Source organism: Orbicella faveolata, unplaced genomic scaffold (genome assembly GCF_042242905.1).
Source record: "Orbicella faveolata isolate gen_17 unplaced genomic scaffold, um_ofav_v1 contig_24, whole genome shotgun sequence".
Taxonomy (NCBI): Eukaryota; Metazoa; Cnidaria; class Anthozoa; order Scleractinia; family Merulinidae; genus Orbicella; species Orbicella faveolata.
Window position 1 is genome coordinate 27,453,618 of NW_028301552.1, and position 17,452 is coordinate 27,471,069.

Consider the following 17,452-nt stretch of genomic DNA (forward strand, 5'->3'; position numbering starts at 1 on the left):
AACCAGACGGTTTATTTCCCAAAGTAGCAAGCGCCCTAGTATTGTAAACGATCGTCGCGCCGATTGTGCTGCTCGGTTTACTTCGTGCAAGTCTACGAATCTCGCAATTTTTCACAGTGTTAAGAGGCTTGTTACCTGAGCCGCGCTTACATGACTTGCTCCACAAAAGCCAACATATAGTTGGTATTTTTATTTTTTATTACAACTTTCTGACACGGGTGGTCAAGATCTTACCAAATCTGTAGACTAGAGGAAGGACATATCAAGTCAACTAACCGATATTTACAATTGGCAATATCGTAACAAGGATTTACAAAGGTTGAGACAGCTGCCTTTAAAATATACGAGTTTACATTTGTTTGTGCAGTAGTAGTAATTTACAATGAATCAAGTGTATCATAGATTTGTCAAGCCTCCAGGCCAAAGTGTTTTGTCAGCGGTAATCGCATGCCCTTGTCTAACTGAAAGGAAGTTCCTGAAGTTTCTAATTTGTGACAGCTCAAAACAACAAACAAGACGAAAACGAAAGAGAAAGTCGACCTAACCACAGCGAGGATTAACATAAGACAAAGTCATTTCTGGTCTTCTGAGTCTGTCAAGTTCAACATTCAAATAACTGAACAGAGTTATTTTTGGTCTTTTGAGTGTGTGAAGTATCCTCGCTGTTACTTTTGTGTCCCTTGCCAGAGGACTCTGAGGCTGGAAATGGCATCCTCTTTCGATCTACAATGGCATGGGTATGTTTGCCTCCTGAGAAGGGGGAAAAAGAAAAGGAAACTGATAACAGATTCTACTGGTCAGGGGTGTTCAAAGCTTCAGTTGTGTTATTCGCGCATTGGGTTAGATGACTGTTTGTATGGACGCTGCCGGCATAGAACTACAAGGGACGTCGTTAAGTGCCATGGAAACATTTGTATGTAAAATATCAATACAGACGACCATTATAACCTCTCTTCCCCTCTAAGTTCTCACTGCTCTCCGAATTTGCATCCTCTTTACTCTTTTCTGTACATTCCGTATTTATTCTTTTGTGTAGAAACCTCTGATAGCTTTGATTCACCCAGCCTAGCCTTATACAATCGCCACTATGTTTACAAGCCATTCACAGTCCTTCTTGTATGCAAGGAACGCTAACGACTCAGTTCTTAGAAACATTTAGTAAAACGATCTCAGCGACGAAAGTCGACGGTGCATGACCAAAAAGAAAACATACAATAATTCCGAGTATTCTGTTGATCAAACTGAGTCGGCACAACATAAATTTTAGCAAGGCACAACATACATACATTTTAGCAAGGCTGATTTACTACACGATAGAGTCCATACTGATAGCTAAGATGCAACCCTGGACAATTGTTTGGACCTGGTTGGGTCTCGTCAACACCGTGTAGCAGCAAAGCATAAAGCAATCAGCTCGAAGGCTAAACGGAGGCTAATACTGAATGCACACGGTTTGCAGATTCAACCATGCAGCAGTTGCCATTCCATGCATATGTACGCTTTTTTCTGATCACTGCTATTGATTTGAGATTTCTAGCGACTGATTTGTCCTACAGCCTCGGTTACAGCAAAATGATTAAGCGCTATATTTAGATATCGATTCTTACCTTCGGATTCCTTCCAAACTAATTTATGAAAGTTTGATGTATCTGTATTCTTACTCTTTTCTTTATGATCCATAATCAATCGCTTGGGTCCTCAGTCATCTGTGATACCGTCAATTCAACAATTCTTGATGCGTTTTGTCGCTACGGAGCGGTTAGCTGTAGTTGTAAATACCCAATTTCTAGGAAATTGATCGAATAAGTGCGCAAAATACAGGTATTGTTTAAAGTATTCTGTTAAACGCAGGAAGTCATAGTAACCATGACAACGACATACAATTGGTATATCGTTTTTCAGCTTCTTAGAAATTTACACCATGCGCTTGCGTACTTTCAGATTCTTTTACCTCGTTCTAGCGACCACAGGCCATGCCCGCAAAGCCTGCCCCTCAATTCGCTGTATGTAAGGATGGTTTGATTTCCCGGGAAGAAAGATGTGGCCGTCGTCTTTGTGCCTCCGCAGTTCAAATCACTACTGTGCCATATCAATTCCGATTATCGATTAATGATTTCATTTATTTCCACGCCATCGAAAAAAAAAAAAAAAAAAAATTGTTTCGATGTCGTGGGACGCAGTAAGAAATCGCGAACATTCTGTGAAACAAAGGAAATCGGTTGCATTACCGGTTCAGGGAAAATTAAGCAAAGGTTACTTGTCACCCGCAGTCGATTTATCAGTTACATACTTTAGGGTGTTTAGTTTAACTCTAACAGAATAACCAATAACATTATTTTCATGTTTCATCTTGCTTTATTATGACTTAGAGCCCTGTCGCATGCGTTCCAGAAACAGGCAAGGATATTCTGTTCTGGACAAAGGTATATAATTTAACGTTAAGTTGGTGTCTTAGAAATGTACGCCATGTGTTTCCAAACTTTTAGAATTCTTCTGGGCATCGCTTTTATTATGAAGCCTGGTCCTGACTGTCGGAATAGGGCGGGGAATTAACAGGTCAACCGGAGCCTCAGCGGATAGTTTTTAGAAGGGAATGGTTATGAAGCCCTGCAAACATCAAAGGGGTAAACAAAGATGCCAAGATTTATGCTGGAAGGTCGACGACCGTACACGATCTTTTGTTTTGCACTCATACACTTTGCATGAATTACGCAACCAAAACGTTTCTATTGGTTAATTCCTCGGTGCGAAGTAAACAACTATTGTGTTTTGTGCACGGTCAAGGCTAAAAAAGCCAACAAAAACCTACAACAAAGAAATTTGTCGGGTTTCATAACCATTCCTCTCTATTAACTATGCTCAGCGTAATAACAAAAAAACTGGAGAGTGCCTGGAATCAACTGGCCACTATATTGGGACGAGCCTGCCGGGGGCGGGGGGGGGGGAGGGGTATTTTTTTGGATTCCGTTTTTGGTTTCAGCTGTTTTGCAAAAGGTTGTCGTAATAAGCGTAATAACATTCTCGTTCCCAGACATTTTAAAACAAGTAGGACTGGGAACGAGAATGGCGTAATAAGCGACAAGCGTTTAACAGCGCGTCACCCAAGACTTAAATTCATATTAAAACTAATTTGTTTCTTTTTAAACCTGTTTTACTCAAAGAAAAAGACACAATAATATGTACGCTTAAAGTATGAACCAATTCTCTCATAACACGACGACAACAACTTGGGCCCTAGGAAATGTTTTATTAATTTGTGATTGACTACCAAGTTCTCACAATGCACGGTTACTAGGATCCTAACACCCCACAATCAGTCGAGCAACAGTGAACGAAAACGCTTAAGCTGGTTTCTAAAATTATCAACGAAAGATTCCTTTATTTAAATAAAGTTTATGTCTATTTCTAATTATAATGAAAATGTAGGCAAACAAAGTTAATAAATTATTATTTTATTATTATTATACTCAATGATGATCTAGACAAACAAAGTCAAAATACTCAAGTTTAAGTAGAAGGCTCGAACTAGGGTTTGGATTGCTCAGAATAATCTTCACATTGCCGAAACAAAAGGAACTTGCGCTAAATTCGACGGAAACTTTGTAGCTAAATTGAAACTGCACACGTCATGTTATATATGTACGGTCGTGCGTATATTTAAGCAATAAAGCACTTTTTCCGTGTTTACATAGCCTCATCTAAACACGAGGAGGGTTGGGAGAATTAGAAACACTTATGCAAACCCTCGACTACGTCCCGGGTTTGCATAACTTTGGAGAACTCTTTTTATTTGTCAAAAGCTGATGATGTTGAGGACGTCATTCGCCCCTGCGAAAAAAAAACTTTCTGGAGGAGTGGGGTGGGGGGTTGGGTGTGGAGGGCTAAATGTGAACTACTAAAAAATATCGATTTTTTTCGCTCGGACACAGGGGACCAAGACAAATCAGTATGCGTTCTCGTTACTCTCGAACACAAATATCACCAACAACAGCACTTTTGTCCGATATTATTTTGAGTTAAGCCTGATACATTTAATTTCTATTTTATCATTTAATAAGAGAGGGGGATGGGCCGGTACTAGCTATCAAATCCCACCAGCGGTCCCTAACTATAAATTAGAACAGCTGCTGGTTTTCACGGTCAAAAATAAAATCGTAACTATTCAATAGATAAAATCAAGATAAATGATTGCCAAAATTTACGTCTGTGGGGTTTTTCATTTGAATGTTATTCGGAGAAGTGTTTCAAGCAAATTTGTAGAGTTTTGTACTGGGGACGTCATGTTGGTGCCCCTCAGCTAAGCTCAGAGGAGCACCAACATCGCGACATTGCTTGTTTTATTCGTAGCTTAATTCTGTAATTTTTTGTTGTAGATTTCTAGTGTTTTAAAGTTATTTGTAATTTAATTGAGGACCGCAGGTTTATTAGTGCTGCGCACTATTTAGCGTAACCCCCTTGAAATGAATTGTAAAGTGACAGAAACATCTGAAATTGAGTTTTGCTATTGAAACGAAACTTTTTTACTCCAGAGAACCCGCCAAACATTGAAATTAACACTTCTTCTAGATCAAGAACTGTTCAGTTAGCAAAACCTTTTAAAGTGCCACTTAAACAAAAACAAACAGCAACAGGCTCTCTTGAAGTTTCATTTCGATTTTTCGTCAATAAAACATCCAAACTTTGCTTTATAAAACTAAATATCTAAATTCCAAAACCACACACGGAAAGTAGTTGAAAGAGATCAAGAGAGAGATCAAGAGTACAGCCATCGATACCATCAATGGCTAGATTATTTGCATATTTCGTTAGTTGTCAAGTTTCGGAATTCGATTTTCTTATAGGAACACTGTCACCATTTTTAGCATGGCTTTGGAAATCTCAAAAACGTATATCGATCATTGGAAGCTGAGCAATAATAGTTTTATTTTTTAGAGCAGCGCCCGACAAATCATTAAAACCCTTTAGGAAGTGAGGATGGCTAACGATGGCGAGGATGGAAACAGATTGTAATATGGATTTTTGAAAAAGCGCCAGGATGTCAGTTTTTCAAAGGTTCACGTTTGGCTGGGAAATCGTTGAAAATTTGCAAAAATGTTGCTGCAGTGTGGACTTTCTTCAAGAAATTACTTTTAATCATTTAGTTAGCGCTAATTAAGTTCTTGCTACAAACATTTATGGACCATTTCGTGAATTTATATCAGTTTTAAGCAAATATACCGTGACAGTGTCCCTTTAAGCATCTCAATATTTTCGTTAGATTTTAAAATTCTTTCAGACTTTTGAATGTAGCAACTTCCAAACGAGGCAATGATATAAACAACGGAAATTAATTTAGCGGTCATTACGCGTGCATGAATTCTTAATTTGAAATTTTATTCTGACCTGGTTAGAGTGTAAGAAATGTATTTTGCACAAAAATTATATATATGTAACAAATCCAATAACCCGCAAAATATAAATCCTCTTAAAAAACATAATCTATTGTCTATACAAAGTGGGGCAAACTGATTGGTTGCTATACGTAGCAAAGAATTGTGATTGGTTCAGGGACATCACGCCACTGTCCCACTTGAATCGAGCGTCGCTTGTCGTGGAATAGAAAACTTGCAGCGAAAGTAGAAATTAAATGACCAAATAGACGGATCACCAATATCTCGCACACGATATCTCCACTGGGATTCAACTGAATGTTGTCAAATGTTCAAGATTGGTAAATGACACAATTATCTAGGCCGCAAACCTCTAAAATTTATGAAATGTTGTGCAATTTATGAAATGTTTTACAGTTAATATAGTTAATGTTAGTAAATTATTATATGGCAGCGTCTCACAAGGACTGGGAACTACCGAATTCACGAATTTGATTGGCTGAAATCGATATTGAAAACGGTCTAGATTTTCCCATCTAGACCGGCATCTAGACCGGTAATGTTTTGCGGTGAGAAATTTGCAAAGTAAAATACAAAAATATTGACTATTTTCTTTTAACAACATTTATTTATGGAAGTGCCAAAAAGGCTGATGAGAAAAATTAAAAAGTATAAAGAGGACGAACAAACTTTGGCAAGGGGCGGGTCTATGGCTCGGTTCACGAAAGGAAAAAATTGAGGATCACGGATCACGGATCACGGATATAAAAATTTCGCTTTCCCGAAACACACTCAAAAAAGCAAGTAAGACACTTTTTTAATAACCTGTTCTTACACTAGAAAGAGTGTTCGAAGAAAGAAAAATTGTGGAAGGCTAAGTCAAGTCTTCATATTGTCTAAGTTACTCTCGATAGCCGACTCTAACCATTCGGAGGACCTGCGTCTCAAACATCGCGTAGAACAGAGTGGTGAAATCACAAGTATCGGTGAATAATTCAAGTTCTTCACGGGTCACGCAAAACCTTCAGGTCACGGATCACGAAGAATAATTTCCTGAATTCACGTTTCACGGAAAATAGAATAAGCTAACGGCACGCATAACGAGAATCCCCCTGTACGAACCTCTAAGCAAAATGCCAGCTAGTACAAACCAGGATACATTAACAAATTAAACTGTTCTTGTTTGCCATATAATAAACATCTTATTAACCGAGCAGGAGATCTGTATGGGAGAATCTTGACCTCGGTCGTGTGTACAAACCTCACTTTGTTCGGTGTGTACTCACGACCTCGGTCAAGATTCTCCCATACAGACCTCCTGCTCGGTTAATAAGAGCTGAATTTTTCCCATTTTCAAGAGAAAACCCCTTCAAAACACTGTTTTCTGAAGTTTGCCCCCTGGACAACTTGCTTATGGACAGGATGAAATTAATTCCGTGCTTCTCGAACCATTGAATAGTACGTTATCGTGAGAACGCGGAAAACCACTTTTTAACACTTAGGGGCTAGTTATTCATTAACTAATGTGGCATGTGACCTGGAAAAGACCATATTTTGAAGTCAGAGTGCGAAGTTCTTTAACATGGTACCAAAGCTGTCCCACAGAGTTGTTTTACATAAAAAAAATGAAAACAATTTTAAGGCATAAGACCCCCTTAAGATATATTAGAACAATACCGTATTCAGGATTTCAAAATTGCCGAGTTTACATTTATTTTTACTAGAAGCATTAATTACTATATAACAATGTAAGATGGATTTCTCAAAATTCCAGTTCAAAAATTCAGTGATGGCACTGCACTCAACTCTGAGGGATTTGAGGCCTAGTCCACACTAGCGACATAACGAAATGAGAAGGACGTTATAACGCTATTGTTTGCAGTGTGAACATTCTGACATAATGACAACATAACAGCACGAACATAACGACATAAGGAAAAAACTCTGATATTTTCGATATGTCGATGTTCATATTACTGACATAAGTGATTATGTCGTTACGTCGTTATGTCATTATGTCGCTAGCGTGATAGGCCTAACAGAACAGCAAACTTTTGAGATCCCTTGCAGCTTTACTCTTGTTTATGACGGCTCATGATCTCTGTGCACTAACCAAACGGTTTCTAGTTTCTAGTTGACTAACGTAAGTGGTTTAAGTGATGTTCCTGAAGATTGAAATTTACGTCAGCTCGGCAAACTAACGAACTCGACCAAAAGGAGAGAGATAATACATCCACAGCAGTGATTAAAATAGGACACAGTTGCTTTCACTTTGCTTGCCATGGGACTCTGAGGGTTGAAATGGCATCCTCCCTCTGACCGCTCTATCGCAGTTCACTTTGAGTTCATCTCCTAAGCAAAGGGAAAAGAGGAATTAAAACTGACAGATTTCAGTTATCAGGGACGTTCAAAACTTTAAGAGTTGTGTCATTCGTGCGTTGAGATAGATACATTTTGTACTGCTTTAACACTGGCATACAGACAAGATACACCGCACTTCAGATGCTAGGATGCCATGCGAACATCTAAAATATTATTACTAACCTTAATCACTCGTCTTTCCCCTTTTACATTTGTCACTGCCTCGGCGGGGGGGGGGGGGGGGGGGAGGGGGTGGGAGGGGTGGAGACGCCCATATGAAAAGGTCAGGTTGCTTGTCGGAAAATTTGAATTAAACCCCTAAAGGAGACCAATCTGGGCGTGGTTCAAGCAGTTTTATCTGACCCCTAAAAGATACCACTTACAACGGAGTAGGCTTGATTACCAGCCGCTGTTCAGGAAAGGAGCCCGCGCTGTTAGACCGAACTCGAGAGACCACAGGCAGCCCAAGCTCACCTCAAGCTCACCTCAAGCTTATCTTTTTTTGTCTTTTTTTTTGTTACTTTTATGCGAGCGTTCAGCGAAACGTGACATATATAGCCGACATATATTATTACATAACGACCCACTTTGAATACGCGAAACGAGACTCTCGCCTTGTAGCATATGGAGGTGTTATGTTTTTGCCATTACCCGTTCTCAATTTTGTTTGTTGCCCCTTTCCTTTCTTTTTTTCTCGGCCCTTTTACTCTGGCGACCTTTTGCGTTGCACGTTCTTTCTGGCTGCCGTGAAAAGTTGGATGTTAATTACAGGCGAAGCCTAGAAATGGACCTTGATCAATCATAGGCATAGTGGACCATTTTACTACCGCTTCTGCACCAAAACTGGTAACGTTGTTTTTCGATTTGCGACGTCGGAATGTCGTCGATATCTAAACTTGACCATCGTAGGCAAAGGCTTAGCCTAGTTCTACTGTCTGCTTATCAAGAATATCTGATGACATTTAAATTGGTCACGTCTAATTGATGATTTCTAATCAATCAATTACGATTAACCGGGTTTCTGAAAAATCGTGTGTGGCCGCTATTTTCGGCAGTTCATTGAACTTAAACCGGGTTAACAGTTACCATGGAATTTAACAGAAGAACAATAGATTTTTTAACCGAGTCAGGTTGATTTTAAACTACTTTTCTGCGTGGTCTAACCCAGGTTAGTGGTCTCCTATCTGTGCCGTGCATTGGCTTTTTCGTGAAATCGGTGTCAGTCATCACGGTCTGTGTGTGAGATGTTGTTCACTGTGGCACAAACAAGGCATAATCTTGGATGGGGTCTAAAAGTACTCACGAGTGACCACGAGTGACCACGAGTGAGATTACATCAAAAAATGTCAGTGATGTTATTATGACGTCATCAAGAAGTCACTGTGAGGTCATATCATTAAATAATGACCTTACCACCACACTGAGGCTATTTACTGGTGTAGTAATCAAAGATTAGAACAGTGGCCGTGCTTCACAATTCGATTTTTTTTCCTTTTCAAATATTAGCTGCTTTTTTACTTGTGCAAGGAAAGAAAAATTCGCCCGATTTTACTAAAAACTGCGCGCGGACTTTGCACGCTTTGTTTGATCGAATAACAGATAAAACATTCTGGCCGGAAAATACGGCCTTTTGGCAACCTACAAAACTAGGTGGTAAATCTCGTACAGACTGGACTAGGATTGCGTTACACCGCGTAAACGTAACTAGTGATCACTAGTGTAACTAGAACACGTTCGATAATTTTTAGCGACGACCCAAGATAAAGGAGGTGTCTCCTCTATGTCCTTCCCTTCCTCCGGAGTCCCCGGAGATGTTTAAAATCGTGGTATGTGGACTATACATTTCAGATTGCATGCCATAAAATGAAAGGGAAACCCGAAATTTGAAAATAGATTGAAAACAAGTTGAAACAAAAATTTTGCGAGTTGCAGCTAGGCAAATGGCCACGATTTGTTGTCAGAAAACTAACCTAACCCCGAATTGCACAGCTTAACAAAACGCCGTGATTTGTGGTCAGAATGGTTTATTCGACGTTCCAAGGTCAACATTTTTCAATCGTGAAAACAATAGGTAAACTCGCGCAATTTAAACAAATACAAACGCAGGGTAAAAATGTTTGGCGACGCGCTGTCTGGTGGGTCGGCTGGCCGAAATCGCGAAACTTAATTTTCTCAAGAAATATTTACTATAAGTTTTGGCGTTCTGAAATTGAACGTTCACTTGCGGAAACAAATCTTAAAGAAACGCTTTTACTGGAAGTTTATAGTTCCCTACAAAGCTTAAAGTTTGACAAGTTTCATTCATTCATTATTAGTTCAACCTCACGTACAGATCGTTATCTGTTATTCGATCAACCAAAACTGGCAAAGTCCGCGAGTGAAGTTTTGAGCCTTTACACTACGTTTAATAAGATCGCTCGGATTTTCTCACCTTTCACAACTGAAAAAAGATCACAAAAGAAGCATGAAAGAACAGAAGGTCAACAGCCAATATTTGGAAAGAAAAAAAAAATCGAATTGTGAACTCACAGGCAGTGCTCTCAACACTATTAAATAGCTTAAGTGTGGTCACTGGTCAGGTCATTATTTGATGAAATGACCTCACAATGACTTCTTAATGACGTCATGATAATTTTATGACTTTATCTTAACCGTGGTCACTCGTGGTCACTCGTGGTCACTCGTGGTCACTCGTGGTCACTCGTGGTCACTCGTGGTCACTCGTGGTCACTCGTGGTCACTCGTGGTCACTCGTGGTCACTCGTGGTCACTCGTGGTCACTCGTGGTCACTCGTGGTCACTCGTGGTCACTCGTGGTCACTCGTGGTCACTCGTGGTCACTCGTGGTCACTCGTGGTCACTCGTGGTCATTCGTGGTCACTCGTGGTCACTCGTAAGTACTTTTTGACCCTATCATAATCTTGTACTGAACATGGTGAGTGGTAACAAGAGTTCGAAACAGTTGTATTACTAGAGCGGATTTCTAGGTTTTTCCTAATATGTGCCGTCTAGCTATACCATATCAGTCAAGTTTGCAAGGAACCTTCCCGCCTGAACCATGGCCTGAACAGGTAGCGCTCATTCACCTTAGAAGAAGAAATTTTAATCGACCTCCGCAAAGAACACAAGAATACGTTTAACGGAAGGGGCAGTTCGTCAAAATGGCAAGAAATGCAGGTGAATGAATGAATTCGTGAACAATGTTAGTGAAGTGCATTTTCCAAACGTAACAGCTGTGGACCGAGAGCATTTCCCAGTTCTTAGATGCCATAATCCACGCTTCCCTATCGGGCGTGTACTAAAACCCGAAACAACGAAACGAAACCACCGAAACGAGCGAAACGAGCGAAACGAAACCACCGAAACGAGCGAAAAAAAACCACCGAAACGAGACGACCGAAACGACCGAAACGAGTAAAATAATAAGTAAATAAATGAAAAAGTTAAAAAAAAAAGACAGCCTTGATCTCTGGCACGTCACTATGGCAGCCTGATCTCGTACCCAGATCCACATGTGTGACATCGTTACATCTCAAACCTGAAAGATGGATGAGCGCAAGGGTGTCGACGACGACCACGAAGACATCGAGAAAAAGGTGAGTATTTTTCAAATTTTGAATGGCATTCTCGCTAAAACAAGAAATGTAATTTCAAAGAAAGGTTTCCTGGTCGTATCGTGGATTCCTAGGCGGTGGCGAACCGACAACGCCGAGCCCAGGATGTACGGAAACACAATCTCAAGAGTATCCGTGAAGAGCTGAGCGCCTAATAAGAAATTACTTTGAGAAGTGGAGGAGTCACGAAAGCCTGACGTTAATATGATTAAAGCCTGTCAAGTCGCCCTCGTTTTTCTTTAGAGATATATATTAAAGAAAGTCCTGGTTTGCACGAAGAATGCTGCAAAGTCATTCTCGAAAAGACCATTCGATTCGCCACCGTGTAAGAATCCACGATACGACAAGAAAACCTATCTTTGAAATTAGATTTCTTTTTTTAGCTAGAATACCATTCCGAATGTGAGAATACCCACCTTTTTCTCGATGTCTTCCAGCTGGACACGCTTGCGCTCATCCACCTTTCAGGTTTGTGATGTCACGATGTCACACATGTGGCTTAAGAGCGGGATCTGGGTACGAGATCCGGCTGCCATAGTAACGTGCTGGAGATCAAGGCTTTTTTTAAAACTTTTTTTATTTATTTACTTACTATTTTACTCGTTTCGGTAGTTTGGCTTGTTCCGGTGGTTTCGTTTCGGTGGTTTCGTTTCGTTGTTTCGGGTTTTAGTACATGCCTCTCTATCGATATATAAAGATGCTCGGAAGCAAGTGTTTCTTTTTGTCATAAATGGAAGAATATATACGTAAAGTTCTTAGTGATAGGACTCGATGTTCATTCGGGGATGCTCTCTATAAAAGCCCGGGTATAAAAGTCATGCATGGTAGGATTCCTGGTGATTTCCTCAAAACATCGCTGATTTTTCAGATAGAGTCAAATTCGAGGACGATTCATTCGACGGCGATGGAAAATACTCCGACGTCTACACAAAATCAACATCGTGTTTGAAATAATTGCCTTGGAAATTCGTGTATAGTGCGCATGAGCAGGAAGACAGACGGCCTTAGCCCATTCTCGTCCCCAGAGCCTCCGTTTCTTTTGGCCACGTGGTCGGAGAAATTTTAAGACATTTTAAGACGAGTAGCACTGGGGACGAGAATGGCCTTAACCGTGAATGTAAAGAAACTGAAGGACACGAAAACAAAAACAAAAAGAATCAAGAAAATAAAAGACCGTGGTTCTCAAAGTTGGTCGTTTTGTTGAGTTATCCTTGTCACGACGTCAATAATTGTGTTAATTTCTTCACAGTTTGCTCACAGATTAAATAGACTTCATCGTGATATGCTCTTAGTTTAATTATTTAAATCAGGAGCCCGTATTTTCAGGAAGAAAAAATCGGGGATCCAGATGGGGTCCAAAAGGGGGTCCAGATTGAGGAGTCTACGTTTTGTACCGACCCGCCAGGACCCGCTATGGACACATTCGAAGCCCGAGTGAAATGCTGGACGAAAAAAATTGACCCTAACCAGGGGAAGGGAGCACACAGTTCTCTAGGCGATTTTTTAAAATCAAATTTGGTCTTATAACTGTCCACGAGACTTTTCGGTAACAAAGAAGTTATAATATTATTTGAAATAAGTTTTCTGCTTGAGGGTGCCAACAGATCGTGTTTAAACAGTGGAGCAAAGTACATTGCGCGTTGAGAACTGAGCGCTCCATTTCCCTGGTCAGCGTCAACTTGTTCACCTGGCATTCCGCTCGGGCTTCGAATGTGTCCATGTCCTCAGTTCGGATGGCTAGCTGGCTTCGATTCAGAGCTTTGTAGCGTGCGCTATGGGGATGTATTTGGAATGGAATTTAACTGAAAGGGAGTGCTTTACCCTCCACTATTTTTCTGCGTAGGAATTGGGGCGGCTGGCATGCTTTCAATGGTTTTTTTCCGCTTCGAGCGGAATCCGGAATTGAGTGGACAGCCTTTACTTCTTCTTAGAAGTGGAAAAGCAAAAATCCATAACTCGCTTAAAAAGCTTCGGATCGAGCTGAGAAGCGAGATGACAATAGAAAAGGCAAAAAGGCTTCGGGGTAAGTCAACTGTAATGCCCAAATACCACAATTTGAGCTATTATATCGATTACCGTTTTTCCCTATACAAACCTTTATAAATTCAAACTGATGTAACACAACACCTCCATATGCTGCAAGGCGAGAGTCATGTTTGGCGTACTCAAACCCGGTCGCTTTGTATATGTTGGCCGTATATGTCACGTTTCGCTGAACGTTTGCATAAAAGTAAAAAAAAGAAAAAAGGATAAAAAAAAAAAGTAAAATAAATCCTCCCATCGTGAGCTTGGTAGGACATGGTAGAGTCGAAACTGAAAGCCAAGATGGAACCTTGGACCGCTGTTTGGACCTGTTGCCGGTAGCGATTTCCGTTAGTTCACTGAACTAGTAGTAATCAAAGATTAGAGCAGTGCGTTCACGTGCGTACTTTGCATGTTTGGTCTACTTTGGTGGCGTTCGAATGGTTCAATAGAAAACTAAGGGCCTCTTCATATGAGCCCAGTAACCGGGCTGGCTTGGTTACCGGGACCAATTTTGTGGTTTGCTCATATGGGAAACTTCAGCCCGGTCGACCGGGATGAAATCCAAGAAAAACAACCAAAATGGTGGAACATAAACTTGCATTGTTCGCGACTGTCGTAGCTTTGTGGACTCTTGTAACTTTACTAATGAAACTAATTCACATACTCCTAAAATGGAAATACATTCAAGAAAAAGATTATGCCATTTTGGCCGCCATGTTGCGAGAGCGAAGCTATTTTGTCATAAAAGTTTCGTCCCGGTTACCCGGGCTGGGGTGTTCATATGGAAAAATTTTTATCCCGGTTTCCGAGATCTCGGTAGCAAAAGTCGGGCTGGCCCGTCTACCGAAATCTCGGTAGCCGGGCCAGCCCGTCTACTCATATGAACACATCAACGATTTTATGAACGAAAGGGTGGTGAGGCGAGATCTCGGAAACCGAGCCAGCCCGGTTGACCGGGCTCATATGAAGGGGCCCTAAGTTTGATCAAATAACAGATACCGATCTGCACGCGAAGTTGAAGCCTGAGGTAATGCACCTGTCACTGCAAACCCCCACCCCGGGGAAACATGGGGCATTAGCCACAGAGCAATACCAAACAAGGATAATGCCCTACATACAGGGGACATATTTTTGGGTCTACTCCCTACCAAAATGTGGATAATCCCCCACCTACAGGGGACAAAAAAACTCCTTGTCCAAACCTGCAGTATTACTTTCAGAAGTATGATTGACATTTATTTTTGAATACTTTCAACACATTTGCACATGGAACAAGTGCCAAATTTTCTAGCTTCATTCGGGACACATCACCATAAAAGGACAAAAAGTAGTCCATTATGTCTTCAACTTTTCAGGCAGGAAATGCACAGCCATTCTCCTTCTTGGCACATTCTTTATATCAATCCCTGCACACGAAAAATGGTACCACTTCACACTGCAATGCAAACTGTCACATCTTATCAAGTTTTCCTCAAGATTTGGCCGTCCTTAGGGACAAAGAATGTCATCTCCTAAATCATGATCTGATTCTATAAAATGGATTGGGAAACAAAGCACTTAAATCCCATTTGTTAAATCCCTAGAAACAAAAAGAATCGATGGGCATTCACAACAAAGAAATTCTGCAAATTCTCTGTACCTTTCGTTCGTCCATCGCTGAAGAAGACAGCACGTTTCCAATATGGCGGCAAACTGTCTTGTTACCAGGCTCTCGTTCCAGACCCATTTCCAACCGGGTTATTAAAGTGTCCTTACTCCTTCTCGCTCGGACAAGACAACGGACTAAAATGTACTAATCCCTACCCCATAGGGCAAAGCAATGGTCAAAATGTACTATTCCCCCACCTCTCTGGGAAGGCAACGCAAAAAAATGAATTAATCCCCCACCCCCTTGGGCAAGGCAAAGAGTCAAAGACCCCCAAAAGCCCCATGATTCCCCGGGGTTGCGGGGGAGGGGGGTTTACAGTGACAGGTGCATAAAATATTTTCAGGAAAGGCATTTGAATTATTGGCGACACTTAGAATTCAATTTCAGATCGCCAACACTTGTAACAAATATTTCTTGAGAAAATAAAGTTTTGACCAGCGACCCTGGAAGACAGCGCGTCGCCAAAGGTTTTGTAAATTTTGTGTTTGTATTTTGATCGAATTTACTTGTTTTCACAAATGAAAAAAGGCGAATTAACCATTTTGACCTCAAAACACACAGAAAGTTTCAGTGTTTTCTGACAACCAATTATGGCCACCACGAATTTTCTGAGCTGCAAATCGGAAATTTATTTTCTGGCCACAGATCTGAGGGTCATCATGGCCATTTGCCGAGCTACACAAAAGATTTGTTTTCTTACCACAACCTATTAAATGGCCATTTACCAACGCCGAACTACAACGCATTCTTTCCTGATGACGCAGGCTGGAGGGACCAAATCAGCGAACAAATTCGTCCCAAAAATTCTCGATGCAAACTGGATTAGCACTGCGTTACACTACGTGAACATCATTTGATGCAGTCGCCAACGGGTTTTACAGCGTTGATTTGAGACAAAAAGTCAACCGAACGTAACATCTTATCACTATGACTATGACACTGTAAGATTGTGTTCATAAATGTGTAACTTCGTTTCTCGTGTTACGCATGACAAAGTTACAGTTCACTTTCCGCTGTATCCTGATCTGTTTTGCAGTGTATAGAAATATAAATCAATGTATGTTTGCTTAGATGCTCAGTTAATCTTCTAGTTTCAGTCCAAGGTTCTTTGTAGGAAGTTATGACACAGGGTGGATTTGTCCGTTGCTTTTGTTTGGCTTAACTGTAACAGAATAACAAACAAGCCCTTTCACGTTTCGTCTTGAGGATCCTTGAGTATAACCCTTGCATTCATCGGACAGACAGTTTTTTACTTGCCTTTTCCCACCTGGGCTCCATTACCAGGCGCTATTCGGAAAAGAAGCGACTGGAGAGAGCGGCGGAAATCAAGGATATTTCCACCGTTCTTCCAAGGCACACAATATCAAACTATTTTAGAGGCAAGAAGAGTAACCACGTAATAACCATTATTTTAAGTATTACGTAGTCACTGACCATTGTATTCACAACCCTTGGTACTGATTACTGCAACGTATTTCTGAGAGCGTTCTTCAGTAATTCAATGAACGATTTGTCCTGCAGTAGAATAAGTAAGAATGTTCTCGATTCTTACCTTCCAAGGTCTTTAAGTTCTTCATAGTTTCATCTGGTTTGGCACTTGCCTTTGATGTATCTGTATTCTTACTCTTTTCTTCTTTATCATCCATGATCAGTCTCTCGGGCTCTTTCAATCTGTGATACCGCTATTTCAACAGCTTTGTCTCCGCTCAGTTGCGGTAACTACAGTTGTTTATGTACCGTGGAAGAATGGCGACCTTCCCAGAAAAGATTAATCTCTAGGCTAATTGATTGATTGAGTGTACGAAAAACAGGAAGTACTGTTCAGCCAAGGATTCTGTTAAATGCAGGAAGTCATAGTAATCATGACAACAACCTCCAGTTTGAGGAGCGTTTTCGAAAAGCTCCGTTTTCTATGGCCCCGTCTGGCCCCGTCCACACTACGCCGGAGGAATTTAAAAACGCAGCTTTATTTCAACGGTAAGGCCTACCGTCCACACTAATCCGTCACGAAAACGGAGCTTTTCGAAAACGCTCTTCACATGCACCGGAGGAATTTGAAACGCCGGCTTTTCGTTTTCGTTTGTACAGAAATAGTTTGAAAACGGAGCGTCTCGAAAACGATAACCTCGCGATAATCATGTGATTTCCCTCCCCGAGTTTTTTTCAAATCGAAATCCAAACTGATGACCGGTAATGGTTGCGTTTTTAAGTTCCTCCGGCGTAGAGTGAATGGAAAACATCTAATGCGTTAATAACAATAACAATAACAATAACAATAACAATAACAATAACAATAACAATAACAATAACAATAACAATAACAATAACAATAACAATAACAATAACAATAACAATAACAATAACAATAACAATAACAATAACAATAACAATAACAATAACAATAACAATAACAATAACAATAACAATAACAATAA

At 40.6% G+C, this 17,452-nt stretch overlaps 2 long non-coding RNA genes across 2 annotated transcripts; both read right to left on the reverse strand.

Annotated features, from left to right (window-relative positions):
- Positions 1 to 177: 177 nt before the first annotated feature.
- On the reverse strand, positions 178 to 2,152 carry LOC110056887 (uncharacterized). Its single transcript, XR_002297488.2, has 2 exons — positions 1,608 to 2,152; positions 178 to 750 (listed from the first exon to the last, which is right to left on the reverse strand). It is a non-coding gene; the product is annotated as an uncharacterized LOC110056887 (long non-coding RNA).
- A 4,898-nt stretch (positions 2,153 to 7,050) lies between these two features.
- Positions 7,051 to 16,773, reverse strand: LOC149111179 (uncharacterized). The gene is made up of 2 exons (XR_016207692.1): positions 16,570 to 16,773; positions 7,051 to 7,721 (listed from the first exon to the last, which is right to left on the reverse strand). It is a non-coding gene; the product is annotated as an uncharacterized LOC149111179 (long non-coding RNA).
- Positions 16,774 to 17,452: the final 679 nt, after the last annotated feature.